At 44.3% G+C, this 13,933-nt stretch overlaps 1 pseudogene; it reads left to right on the top strand.

The window, feature by feature from the left end:
* Nucleotides 1-5,226: 5,226 nt before the first annotated feature.
* On the top strand, nt 5,227-6,508 carry LOC129333938 (craniofacial development protein 2-like; annotated as a pseudogene).
* The last annotated feature ends 7,425 nt before the right edge of the window (nt 6,509-13,933 follow it).

Below are 13,933 nucleotides of genomic sequence, written 5' to 3'. Positions count from 1 at the left end.
GTTGTGGGTTTTCCAGGCTGTATTGCCATGGTCTTGGCATTGTAGTTCCTGACATTTCGCCAGCAGCTGTGGCTGGCATCTTCAGAGGTGTAGCAGCAAAAGACAGAGATCTCTCAGTGTCACAGACTGTGCCAAGACCACAGCAATACAGCCCGGAAAACCCACAACAACCATCGTTCTCCGGCCGTGAAAGCCTTCGACAATACAAGGTCAGTATTGTCTAGTCTGACTCACACCAGCTCTCCAATGTCACGGGCAGAGGTTTTTCACATCACCTGCTACTTGATATTTTTAACTGGTGATGCCAGGGATTGAACCTGGGACATTCTGTGTGAAAGTGTATGCTCTACCACTAACTCACTGCCCCTTCTTTGGGCACCCATCATCTCAGCTGCAGAAGTCTACTTTGAGCTACCTATCAGCTGGCCAGTGGTATGGAGGGTGACTTGAAGTTGAAATCAGTGCTCTGGCAAGGGTCCACAGCAATGCTGCCAGTGCTTGGCTGCAAGTGCATCTGAGAGTATCTCAGAGATATGCTGGCACAGTGGCTGGTCAGCTCCCCGAGAGGTGTACATCTTTGCCGCTCTTGGATATGTTTTTATGGTTTTTTAAAACTGAGTTTTATACTTGTATTTATACTGTATTTATTGTTGTTATTTAATAATGTTGTTGCCTGCCCTGAGCCCGTTCACAGGGAGAGTGGGTTAGAAATTTAATAAATTAAATTTAAATTAAATTAAATTTTGTAACCCTCCCTCAGGATTGAACAGTAAATGTAACAACAACTAATGCTTCCTTGTGAACCATTATTTATTCATGCTCTTATTTAGAAACTGCTTCAACGGACATAAGTTACTATCCTATCATCCTCCAAGTATCTGGGAAAAGTACAATCCTAATCTTATATGCTAACAACCAAGTAGCCCTGATCTGAGGATACTTAAATCTGAAGACTGGAGCCATGAATTGACAAGACAGATCTTCCTACACACCTAGAAAATGCCCCAGGTTTGGAGAAAAATCTGAAATCTAAATATATAGAAGGGGGGAGAGTTAAAAAAAACCCAAATGATAAAAGGATCCCCCGTAGCTTTAAGAACCAGATGCTGTCAGTGGTTGTTGCTAGGCAACCATAACAGTATTCCAGGCTTGGTTTCTATCAGTAAAAGGCAGGGGTAAAGGGGCAGGGCCCTTTCCAGTGTTTTTTGGGCCTCTGAGGGAGGCCCAGAAGCAACCACCACATGACTTGATACCACATGACTTGCATGAGTTATCCAGAATGTGCTACTGTTCAACAGCACCGCCCCTCCCCCAAAGCCAGTGTAGTGTAGTGGTTAGAGTTTCAGAGTAGGATGTGGGAGAGTCCAATTGGAATCACTATTCTGAAGTGGAAGTTCACTGGGTGACTTTGATCCGGTCACATACTTCCAGCCTAACCTACATCTCAGGATTGCTGTAAGGATAATATGGCAGCAAGAAGAATGATGGATGCTGCTTTGGGTCCCCAATGTAGATCAGTGAAGCAAATTAATAAATATAAATGAAGATGGGGCATAGGTAAAAGGTAAGTCATTTAGTGGGTTTGAAGGAGAAAAGAGTGCAGGGAAAGGTAAGTATATGGAGACTGTCAGGAGAGGGGGAAGAGGAAATAGTGTAGAGAAGGGGATACAGAGAATAGTGAAGTACCCCCCCACACACACACACACAAGTCCTTGCAGATTCCCCACCATGCAACTGAGCCTGACCTAGCCAGTGCCAAGCCACTGGGCATAGGGGAGAGACTGTCGGGAGAAGTGACGATGGGGGCAGACAAAGGTGGGTGGAAAGGAGAGAAGAAAGCAGGAAAGGGCAGAGGCTATGGGGGGCAGGGAAAGGAAAGAGGAGATGGTGGGGGAGGGGAAATTGTATTGCCTCCCGCAAATCCTTGCAGGTCCCCAACTTATTTTCATCAATATCCCAACTGGCATCTATATTTAAAATAAATGCTTTGCGAGGATCAGGAAAGTAAAGGCAAGCAGTTTGGATGCTGGTCAGACCCCATGCCAGGTCAATGATGGCATCCTAGCTGCCACGTGTCTGCCACACAGGCACCCTTAGCCTGAGTGGGGGGGGGGAATGCTTAGATCACATGTCTCTGTTTGGGTTTCACTGTCGCTTGACCTTTCCTCTCTGTCCACAGGCATTTCATTGTGGGGAGTGGCATTGAGGGATGGTGGCTGCATCAGCCCATAGTTGGCTGTGCTTGTGTGTGCCACTCAGAGGGATGCCATCAGGTGCCGCTGCCTGATTGGTGAGTGTTGCTTAGGTTGCTGTGGATTGCAGCACACTTGCTATGTAGTCTGTGCCTTGCAGCAAGTATGTGTTGTTGTTTTTCCACTATAGAATGTCCATAAGAGGCTGACAAGTGGCATCGCTATTACACTGGCAACTGGCAGCCCCCAGTATGGCATCCTTCAGGACTGTGCTGCCTCTCATCAGTTTAGGCCCTGTTTGCACGTCAACAGGTTTATACTGTAGACAGATTGGTTGCATTGTTTCAAATCTCCAGAAGGTGAGCTAGCAAAGTAGTTGGACAGCTTGAGACTATTTGACTATGAAATTATTCACAGTCCAGGAAATGGCACAGAAATTCAAGTGCTCTGCCTTGTATTACTGAGGACAACAAAGCAATGGTTCCAGCAGCATGTTTTACTTTAACCACTATGGGAAAAAACAGTGCTTTTTTCCTGGGGGGACGCAGGGGGACGCATACCCCTAAATAGTTCATGAATCTAACTGGAGAAAGTAAAAATTTTAAACTTTGAGGCTTTGGTTGCCCATTTCAAAAGTGCTAAAGTAGATGACAATAGAGACAGAACTGAGCGAAGTTTGTATGAAGGACTGTTACGAAAAATCACCAATATCAATTTCATTTTTGATCTTGCCTTGATGTGTGATGTTCTTCAAGAATTAGCAGAACTTAGTACAGAATTGCAAGCACGTGATATCACACTTTACTCTCCTCACAGAAAAATAACCAATCAACTTAAATTGCTTGATGAAAGGAAGACAAACATGGGACCTTATTATCCGGAAGCCTTAAAAGCAGGAAAAAGTTTGGACTTAAAAGGAGTTTCACTGGAAAATGGGGCAAGACAGCGACAGGGAAATCGTATCGATCCAGTAAAATTCTATGAGAGTCTGAAAGCCTGTATGGAGAGCCGACTTTTAGCAAGAGAAGATGCTGAAATTCCACAATGGGCCAAGGTGCTGGATTGTAACATTTGGCCAGATAATCCTCCTTTAACCTTTGGTGAAACAGAAATAATGAACTTGTGTGAAAGATTTGGACTTCCCAATAGACAAATCCTAAGGGGTTTTTGAGAGTATCTTTCAGAAAAGAAGGTTCCATCATCTCTTATGCCTCTGTTAAATGCAATCAAGAACATCCCAATTTCAACAAGTGAGTGTGAACGTGGCTTCCCACAGATGAATTTAATAGTGACTCCAACAAGAGCTTCATTGCATTTAAGCACTGTAGCAAACTTAATGTTTATAAAATTGGTAGGCCCTCCTTTGAGTTTGTTTAAGCCTTCAGTGTATGTAAATTCATGGTTTTTGAAAGGACGACATCTGGCGACGGACACCAAAAGCAAGCAGAGGAATCGGGAAGATGTTAGGGAACACAACCTCATGCCAATCTGGAAGTTATTGTGAGCTGTGTAATAAGAGGTAAGTTATTGTGAGCTGTGTAATATGACTGCATTTGTTTTTTCCGATTTGAACTATAAAATGGTGATTTTCTTGAGTCACACTGAGAGTACCCCTAAACATTTTTTTAGAAAAAAAGCACTGGGAAAAACTAAAGCTGCCATTATTAGAGAAAGTAACACTATTAGAGAACATAACACATTATTAGAGAAAGTAACAGTAAAGTATGAAGAAGCACAGCAAGGATCAGCCAAACACACACACACACAAATATTTTCCTAAAACATGCCAAAATGAAAAATAGAAACCACTGTTTACACAGATTTGTAAAAGACCACAGATATAAACCCTATCTGAATATCTGGGAATACCTAACATTCACTTAGGACCTATTGATCATTCAGTCAAACACTAATGAAGTCACCATTCATGCTTCAGTAAGGCTATGATTTCTTGAACTTTACTTTCCTACATATTATAAACTACTAACAAAGCCCGTTGTGGAAAGGGGGGGGGGGTGCGGGCAGGCGGGCATTGCCACCTGTTTCACTTCTGATCCTAGCTGGGTGAAGGCGGTGTGTGTGTATCTCCACCTGCTCCGTGCCTGATCCCAGCTGGGGGAAAGCAGCAGGCGGGCATTGCCACCTGCTCCGCATCTGATCCCAGCTGGGTGAAGGCAGGGGGCAGGCATTGCCACCTGTTCTGCTCCTGATCCCAGCTGGGTGAAGGCAGGGGTGAGAATTGCCACCTGCTCCGCTCCTGATCCTAACTTGGGTGAAGGCAAGGAGGGGCAGGATTGCTGCCTGCTCCACGCCTGATCCCGGCTTGGGCTTTCTGCTGTGGCATGCTCTCTGGAGGAATGGGCTGCGTCATCTGGGCTTCCCTCCATGGCAGCGCCCTCTGGAGATGCACCAGGGTAGGAAGTGAGTTGTCAGGAATACGGTTTGCTTTTTATATAGTAGGATGCTACATAAATTATAATGACTGTACAGATTGGTATTTAGGAGGTGAGAAACTACCACAATGTTATTAAGATTCTTAAGGCATGTAGTGACATTAGACTTGATCTGACTGTACAACTGGGGGAAAAATAGTGGATCCTACCACCAAAACCCCTGATATAAAACCAACTATATTATAGTAGCATATTACAGTGATAGACTATATTAGTCGCTAGACAGAAGTTGTTGCTGTGCCTAACCAGGAGCCATCCATTTTAGTGGAAGAAATGCAAAACTGAAGCTGCAAGTCTGAAGACATTTCCTAGGAGTAATCCCCATTGCCCCCTTATCCCACACCGGCTCAAAGTGCCAAGGGAGTGGCAACATATGACTTACCAGCCGTGGCTGTCATACGGCTAAGAGTGTTGGGTTGGGGAAAGCAATGGTGAATTACCCTGTAAAAACTTCACTGCGAAACTCTATGGATCAATCTCAACAAGCTACAAACATGGTGCTGAAAGGTGGGACCCCCAGGCTGGACAGCATCAAATGAGCTGGGGATGAGCAAGGGACGATCCGAAGTAACCAGACCAATATGTGTGACGCAAAAAGGACAAACCTTCATGGGGGCCTGATTGCTGATAGGGTGACTGGTGGAAATGATCGCCTACGCTGCACAGAATCATTCACTATTGGAACATGGAATGTGAGAGGATTGAACATTGGAAAATTAGACATTGTGAAAAAGGAAATGGACAGAACTGGTGTCGACCTCATGGGAGTCAGCGAGCTGCATTGGGTTTGGTCTGGGGATTTCAACTCAGGTGAGCACATTATGTACTACTCGGGTAACAACAACGAAAGAAGACGTGGTGTGGCCTTCATCACCAATAAGAAGCTAGCAAAGTGTGTCGAAAATGTCAGGTACATCAGTGACAGGGTAATGACAATCCGCATTAGAGGGAAACCTCTAAATTTAACCATTATCCAAGTCTACGCTCCAACAGCAGATGCAGATGTGGTGGATATTGAGGAATTGTATGTGAATGTCCAGAGCACACTCAACCAGACCCCCCCAAAATGACATTATTTATATCATTGGTGATTTCAATGCCAAAGTTGGCAATGGGGAAGTCACAGGAGTTGTTGGCAGTCATGGACTAGGAAAGTGGAATGAAGCAGGTGACCATCTTGTACTGTTTTGCCAAGAGAACAAATTCCGGATTGCCAACACTTTCTTCATTCAACCAAATCGCCGCCTGTATACCTGGACATCTCCATGTGGTCAGCATCGAAACCAAATTGACTACATCCTCTGTCAACAAAAGTGGAGAGCCTCGATCCAAGCAGCAAAGACTCTCCCAGGTGCAGATTGTGGAACAGACCATCAGCTTCTTGCCGCCAAAATCAGAGCAAGACTCAGCAAGATCAAGAAACCAATCATACAGAAAAAATTCAATGTGAGCAACATTCCAAAACAGTACAATGTAGAGGTAAAGAACAAGTTTGGCATTCTCAGCACTGAAAATGACCACCCAGATGAACTGTGGAAGAAAATCAAGGATATCATCATTGAAACTGCACAGGAGTATGTGCCATACAAGAAACAAATCAAAACCCAACCATGGCTCACAGAGGATACCATCCAGATTGCAGACAGGAGAAGAGCTTCCAAGGCTATGGGTAAGATGGATGAGGCAAGGCGATTAAATGCAGAATTTCAAAGAGAAGCCCGGAAGGATAAAAACAAACATTTGAATGTTCACTGCGCCAGTCTCGAAGAAGCATACAAGAATGGACGCACCAAACTACTATTTGCCACAGTGAAACAAATAAAAAAGCCTTTTTCTACTCGTCAAGCAACCATCAAGGGGTGAGATGGAATTGAGCTAAGTGACCAACATGATATCAAAGAGCGATGGCGAGAGTACACAGAAGAACTGTATTCCAGCCCTACTAATGATCAACCAGATGACTATTTAGATAATAGCGAATTGGAACCAGACTTGTTGGAGAGTGAAATAGAATGGGCAATTCAGCAACTCCCAAACAACAAGGTGCCAGGCATTGATACTATTCCAGTTGTGCTCCTCAAGACTGTCCCAAGAGCCGCACTAACAGCTCTATGTCGAGCGATCTGGAGGACCTGTACCTGGCCAAAGGACTGGAAACAATCAGTATTCATTCCCCTTCCTAAGAAGGGTGATGCCAGAGATTGTGCCAATTATCGCACAATCGCCCATATACCACATGCCAGCAAGATCTTATTGAAAATCATCCAGAAGCGTTTGGGGAACATTTTCAACCACGAACTCCCTGATGTCCAAGCTGGCTTTCGCAGAGGCAGAGGAACCCGGGATCATATCGCCAACCTCAGGTGGATTATGGAGAAATCAAAAGAATATCATAAAGACCTCTATATTTGCTTTATTGACTATGCCAAAGCCTTCGATTGTGTCGACCATAGCAAGCTCTGGCTTGCATTGAAGCAGATTGGAGTACCAGCCCATATAATCAGACTGATCAGATCACTGTACACTGACCAAGAAGTGACAGTACGAACTAGATATGGAGACACAGATTGGTTTAAGATCAGAAAAGGCACCAGACAAGGCTGTGTTCTCTCCCCATTCCTCTTCAGCTTATACGCAGAAGTAATCATGAGGAAGCTCAACCTGGATGAGATGAACATTGGGGTAAAGGTCGGTGGCAGAACAATCAGCAACCTGCGATATGCAGATGACATTACACTGCTAGCAGAGAAGGCTAAAGATTTGAAGACTCTGATCATGAAACTAAAGACAACAAGTGAAGTAATGGGGCTTCAGCTGAACATCAAAAAAACAAAGATCATGACCAACACTAACAAACGAGTCCATATCAAAATAAACAATGATGGTTGACAACTTTGTCTTCCTAGGTTCACAAATCAATAACAGGGGTGACTGGACACCTGAAGTAAAGTGGCGAATCACACTTGGACGCTCAGCAATGGTCAGTATGGATTCAATCTGGAAATGCAAAGATGTCACAATAAGCACCAAGCGCCGACTGGTCACAGCCATTGTGTTTCCTATAACAACCTACGGATGTGAGACATGGACCTTAAAAAAAATGGACAGGAGAAAAATTGACTCATTCGAACTGTGGTGTTGGAGACGACTCCTGAGGATCCCCTGGACAGCAAAAGTAACAAACCAAGCTGTCTTGGAACACATAAAACCTGACATGTCTCTGGAGGGGAAGATTACAAAGCAGAAGCTCAGCTATTTCGGGCATGTAATGTGGGCCAACTCACTAGAAACATCAATGATGCTAGGAATGGTGAGTGGAATGAGGAAGAGAGGAAGACCAAAAACCCGCTGGCTGGATACCATCATGAAAGACACTGGACTGAACATGAAGGAATTGAAAGAAGCAGTCAGAGACAGAAAGGCCTGGAGGGATACGATCTACAGAGTAGCCAAGGATCGGACACGATTAAATGGCTAGGATTGGATTGGATTGGAATCCCCATTGACTCTCATGGGACTGACTAAGTTCTGAGTAGACTTGCTTAGGATTGTTTCTTTAATCACTTTGCATCATATGTAGTGGACCGCCTCTCCCCGTATGTGCCCCGGAGAACACTCCAATCAGCTGGAAAACATCTGCTGGTGGTCCCTGGCCCCAGGGAGGCTTGGTTGGCCTCAACCAGGGCCAGGGCCTTTTCGGTCCTGGCCCCAACCTGGTGGAACTCTCTGTCTGAGGACACCCGGGCCCATCAGGATCTTCTATCATTTTGGCGGGCCTGTAAGACAGAGATGTTCCACCAGGCGTATGGTTGAGGCCAGCATGAGATCCTCACTGAGCCTCCCACCAGCTTCCCACTAAGTGTGGGGTTATACAGTGTCCACCGGCTGGCTGCCCAACATATGGGTACAGCACGGGGCTATGTAGTGCCCATTTGTTTGCTGACCCACTTACGGGTTGCAGTACATTATCAGCCGCTTCCCTCCCTCTGTATGTTGATGGGCAGGAATCTGGAACTGACCCCGTCTTGGGACAGTTATTATTTGTTTGTTGATTTTATTTTATTATTTTTTAAAAAAAAATTATTGGTTTTTTATAATATATAGCGAGGGGTTACAACAGGCCATAAGCATTTATGAGATTCACATACAAGCAGGGCCGGATCGATGGGGGGTAGTCTGCCCCTGGCGCCGCCAAAGAGGGGGCGCCGGGCGCAGTTGCCAGCCCCAGGAGCGTGCTGCCAGCCCCGGGAGCACGCCTGGGGAAAGGCGAACGGTGCGGGCGGCTTCCCAGCCACCTGCACTGCTTTTTGCCTTTCCCCAGGACAAGGGGTGGCCAACAGTGCATTTCCAGGAGAAATGCACAGATTACAAAGCCTCCACTCTCCAGACACTGTCCCCTTACAAGAAGGCATGTGCTAGTGCCAATCCAAACATGGGTAATCCAAGGGGGTGATCCAAAAATTGTTTTGAGGTGCAGTTTTACCCCCTTTCTGCCTGTGGATTTGTCCTGTGAGCACCCTACTCTAAAGTAGTTAGCACAAAAACTGGGCTTGCAGAAGAACCCAGAATATGTCCACTCAGAGGGCAGAGTCCCCTGAACATGGAGGTGCATGATATGTGCTCCTCAAAACCTTATTTTGGGGTACAGAGCATTTCAATTTTCCCCAACATTTGTGTTTGGATTTATGAATAAGCACCTAGGAACTGCAAATAACTCATTGGGAACTGGTAACCAACTTCAGCTTCATAGTTCAATGTGGCGTTTTCAGCAGAAAAAAAGCAGGAAAGTGTTAAAGGCATTTCTTCCAATCAGCGCCCCACACTATTCTCCCCCTCCCCAAACAACCTCAATGGCTATATTTGGCGGGGGGAGAGGGAAATGTCTTATAAGATAATAATGGAACTCCATGTTACCTGTAGATCTATCTTTACCCAATATGAGGTTTGGATGAAAACTCTTGCCAACAACAGAAAAGCCTCAAACTATAGAGTTGTCTTCAAAGCTTTCCCCTTATTATACTCAAATTGTACATTTAGTAAATTCAAACCTTATGTTGGGTAAGAGTTCACCTATGCTCTTTCAGATGATAGAATGCAGCAAATATGTTTCATCTGGTTCCAATGAACAACCAGTGATCACAAGGAGATGGCACAGTACTGATTTCTCCAAACAATGTGAGATGTTGCATTAATTTAACAGAGCGCAATCTGTTTTTACTTATTTATTTAAATATTTATACCCTACTTCCTCTCCCTAAACAGCGACTCAGTGGCTTATAACCACCATTCTCCCCTCCTCCATTTTATCTAGGTGAGATATGTTAGGCTAAGTGAGTTTCCGTGACAGATTGGAGACTCAGACCTGGATCTCCCAGATCCTAGACTGACACTGTAGCCACTACATCCTGTTGGCTCTTTGTCTCTTTCATAGGAGACCGAGGACAGAAACTTCATCTGTGCATTTCAGGAAGTTAAATAATCTTTTTAGACAAGCTCAGATAAGGCATTTTCAGCAGTGGCATCACACACACCTTGGATTGCCCTGTGTTGACAATTGCCAGGCATCTTCCATACTTTTAGATGCCAGGCCCAAACATTTCTTTTTACTCATGCTTTTAGCTAAGGGTTTTAAAAACTTTTTGTTTTATGGTCTGCTTCTATCCTGTGGACTGTTTTATGGGTTTTATAAAGGTTGTTCTGGTCATTTTATGCTGTTTTCATGCCCGTGTTTTTAATATTGGTAATTTACATTGTTTTCTGGTTTTGTGGTATTATTTTTTACTTGTAAGCCACCTTGAGCAGGTGTCTGAATAGACTACATATAAATTCCCCAAATAAATAATAAATAAGTCCCAAGTACAAAGACAAGAGAGACTTTGCTACAAAGAAAGACCACTAATTGAGAATAAATATCATATACTTTTATTGTTGTAGTGCTTATTAATTTTGTGATCTTTTGTTTTGTTTTTTTATTTTCTAATAAGTGTCCAGTGCAAAAGGTAGATGGAATATGTGTATTAGGTATCTTAAAGAGCTATCACCGGGTGGCAGGGGTGATGGGGAGAGACTGTCTCTGTGAAGTAACTGATCCTAAAGGCAGAGACAGAGTTCTAGAGCCCACACATCTGTGTGAGTTGTTTCTCTGGAGACTGTTTCTGTGATTCAGATGGTGTCATGGCCCCCTTTGACCAGCCCTCTGATCTAGGGTCACCAAGTCCCCTGACTCCCCTGGCAGGAGATTGGGAGCCTGGCACTCATCTCATTGCGTCCCTGGGTTCGTTTTCACATGCACACTGTGCGCGCATGCTCCCGGTTTGCTTGATGACATCACTTCCAGGAAGTGACATCATCACGCAGGTCAAAGAGCGGCCTGGGAGCACTCCTGTGCTCACCAAGGGGCTAAATCGGCCCACTGCAGGCACGATTCAGCCCCAAATAGGCCCGCTGCGGGGCACAATTCAGCTGGAAATGGGCCTGCCCTGGGCACGGGAGCATGCCGGGCCACCCAGGGGGCGCCCCGGGAAGCACGCCCCCTTGCTGGCCATGTAAGTGGGGGTGGGGGAGGGGGAGCAGAAGATCCCCCACCCTGGGTGAGAGAATGGCGCCCCTACTCTGATCAGGCCAGTGACTCAGACCTAGAGGGCTTGGAGGAAGAGCCTGAGGACCAGCAGGGCCTGGATGGGCCTGGTGATGCAGAGGTACTGACTGACCATGCACCAGAAACCACACTGCCAGAGCCTGCAAGCGAGGCCCTGGCTGACCATATCCCGGTAGTTCCCGAGACTACCCCACCAGTACCTGCAAATAAGTCTCTGCTGCCTGAAAGCACGTTCATGCCACCTGCCTCAGATACCACCACTGGACAGGACACAAATTAGAGCCAATAGCTCCTCCAGATAAACCTCCCACACTGAGGGAGCAATGGCGGCAAAGGATCCAGGCAGACATAGCACAGAGAAGGCAAAGTGCAATGCTAGCAGCACACCATCTCCCTGCAGACTCAAGTCAGAACTCTGGCAGCAATATCTGCTGGCAGATGCAGCTAAGCCAGATCACCTCTCAACCCATTTAGGTTGAGGCTTGGCAGAGCTGTTGGATCAACTAGTTTACTTCACATTAGCTTTGTGTTCCAGCTCCAAGCTGCCTTGGCAACCAAGTCTTGAGGAGACCATCTGACCAGGCACAGGACAGATGAGAATGACTTTGTATCCTTTCATCCCTAGTTGAGAAGCAAAGCCTCTAAACTTATGGTGAAATCCTGAACAGAGTTACTCCAGTCTAAGCCCATTGAAGTTAACAGACTTAGACTGGTTTAACTTTGCTTAGGATTGCAGTGATAGTCATGATCATTTCTGAAGAAAGAATATTCCTGGCTGAGTGGCTGGAATATATTGCAAGATTATGGGCAGTTTAATCCTGAGGCCCGTGTTCCCATGTACCTGCTGTGCGGATCATCTGCTCCCTAAGGACTTTTGCAGCTTCCTAGGGTGATGTGACATCATTTCCCAGAAGTGACATCATTACACTTGCCAGGAGTACTCTCACTCTTCGCATGTGCACAAACACTACACATGTCCCAGCAGCTCTAGGACTCCAAAGGAATAAACGGTCCTTTTTTAAGTTAATCAGTGGTCCTGGTAAAAATGCTGAAGACCCTACCTCTGCTCTTGCCCGGGCTATCAAATGGTTTTTGTGGCCCGTGGACCTAAAAGTCTGGGCACTCTAGCTCTGGAAGATTACTATCTGAGTGGGTGAGTGGATGTATCTTCTCTCCAATACATATGCATGTAAAAACATGTATGATCATTATGGCAGAATGTGTTAAACAGGCTGCCATTTCTCATGCTGGTGAAGCTTGTTTAGAACTGTCGATTACTGACTGTAAGACAATTAGTTTTTGTTGAGTTTCTTTAGGCTGATCAGAGAAAACATAGTAAGCTTTTAGAACAGTCAATGATACAAGCCATTATAGAGAAGAAATCAGTGCAACACGTGGAATAGAGCTTCTGCAGTGTGTAATGGGAAGCAGTTTATCTTACAATCCTTGCTATAAAAGACGGGTATTAAAATAGTGTTTTCCTTGTCACCTGTGAAATGTTGGAGCATCTGCTATGTCATGTGAACAGCATTCAGATATGCATACAAATGGCATGAAATAAGGTGACTCAGGTCTCCTTAGAAGTAAGTCCCATTTTATTCAGTGAGGCTTACTCCTAGGAAAGTATTACTAGGATTGCCGCCTTAGAGGTTCACTTTTTATTATTACTGTTAGTATATAACTTACAGTATTTGAATGTACAAAGCAAGTAATTTGATGATTGCATTGAGATTTAAACTGAGGTCTCCCAGAAACAAACTGATGCCACATGATGAAATTACTTCAGAGTCCCCAACCTTGCTAGACTTGTGGGCACTTTTGGAATTTTGAAAATAGGAATTTTGAAGCTATGCCCCAGTTCTTGAAAGCTAATCCTCCTGGAATTCCTAACTATGCAGTATTGAAACTTACTCTTTTATAGCAGTAAACCTGCAGCATACAGTACAAACATGCCCAGGGCCACACCCCACAGCACAACTTAATTTCATACATGTTTCTTTTTCCTTTGAAGAAACTGTTGATGAGAAACTTCATCACAAGAGATTTAGAAGTTTAAAATAGATTATATCGTGCACTAGCAGCTTAAGAACCAATAACTTGATTGTAGGGAGTTAGTAAAAAACGGTATCATTCATGTTATCTCTTCTCTCAAAATTCTTTGATACCAAAATATGAATCACCACTGTTTAATTCCCAGGATCATCATTAACACCTTTTAAAAAGATGGTACAACCTTGGCCACTCTCCAGTACACTGGTGAAGTAGCTGTTTTAATGATAAATTACATATTTTTGTTAGCAGCTCAGTTACATTGGTTGTTAGTTCCTTTAGAACTCTCCAATGGATACCATCTGGTCCTAGTTGATTGATTGCAATTTAATTTCTTTAGCTGTTCCATCACTTTTTTGATATTTATGTGTTTGTGAGTGCCTGGATTTCAAAACCAAGAAAGAATAAAACCTGTGTATGTAACTAATTTCATTTGGTGAAGAACAGCACAAAAATATTTTAATTTCACCTCATGTTTACTAATTCAATGACACTGAATAGAAGAATAATGAATGCAAAAATCAAAACAATTGTGCTCTCCTTTTACAACTTGTAACCATTTTTAAATGATAAAAGTGGTCTGGTTTAAGGTGGTATCTATCATTTCACCTTTTATTGGTGCTTTGTTTATTGAAACTAAT

The sequence above is a fragment of the Eublepharis macularius genome, chromosome 7, assembly GCF_028583425.1.
Source record: "Eublepharis macularius isolate TG4126 chromosome 7, MPM_Emac_v1.0, whole genome shotgun sequence".
In the NCBI taxonomy this organism is placed as follows: domain Eukaryota; kingdom Metazoa; phylum Chordata; class Lepidosauria; order Squamata; family Eublepharidae; genus Eublepharis; species Eublepharis macularius.
Note: the sequence above shows the minus strand (reverse complement) of the source record. Positions and strands in the feature narration are given on the sequence as shown.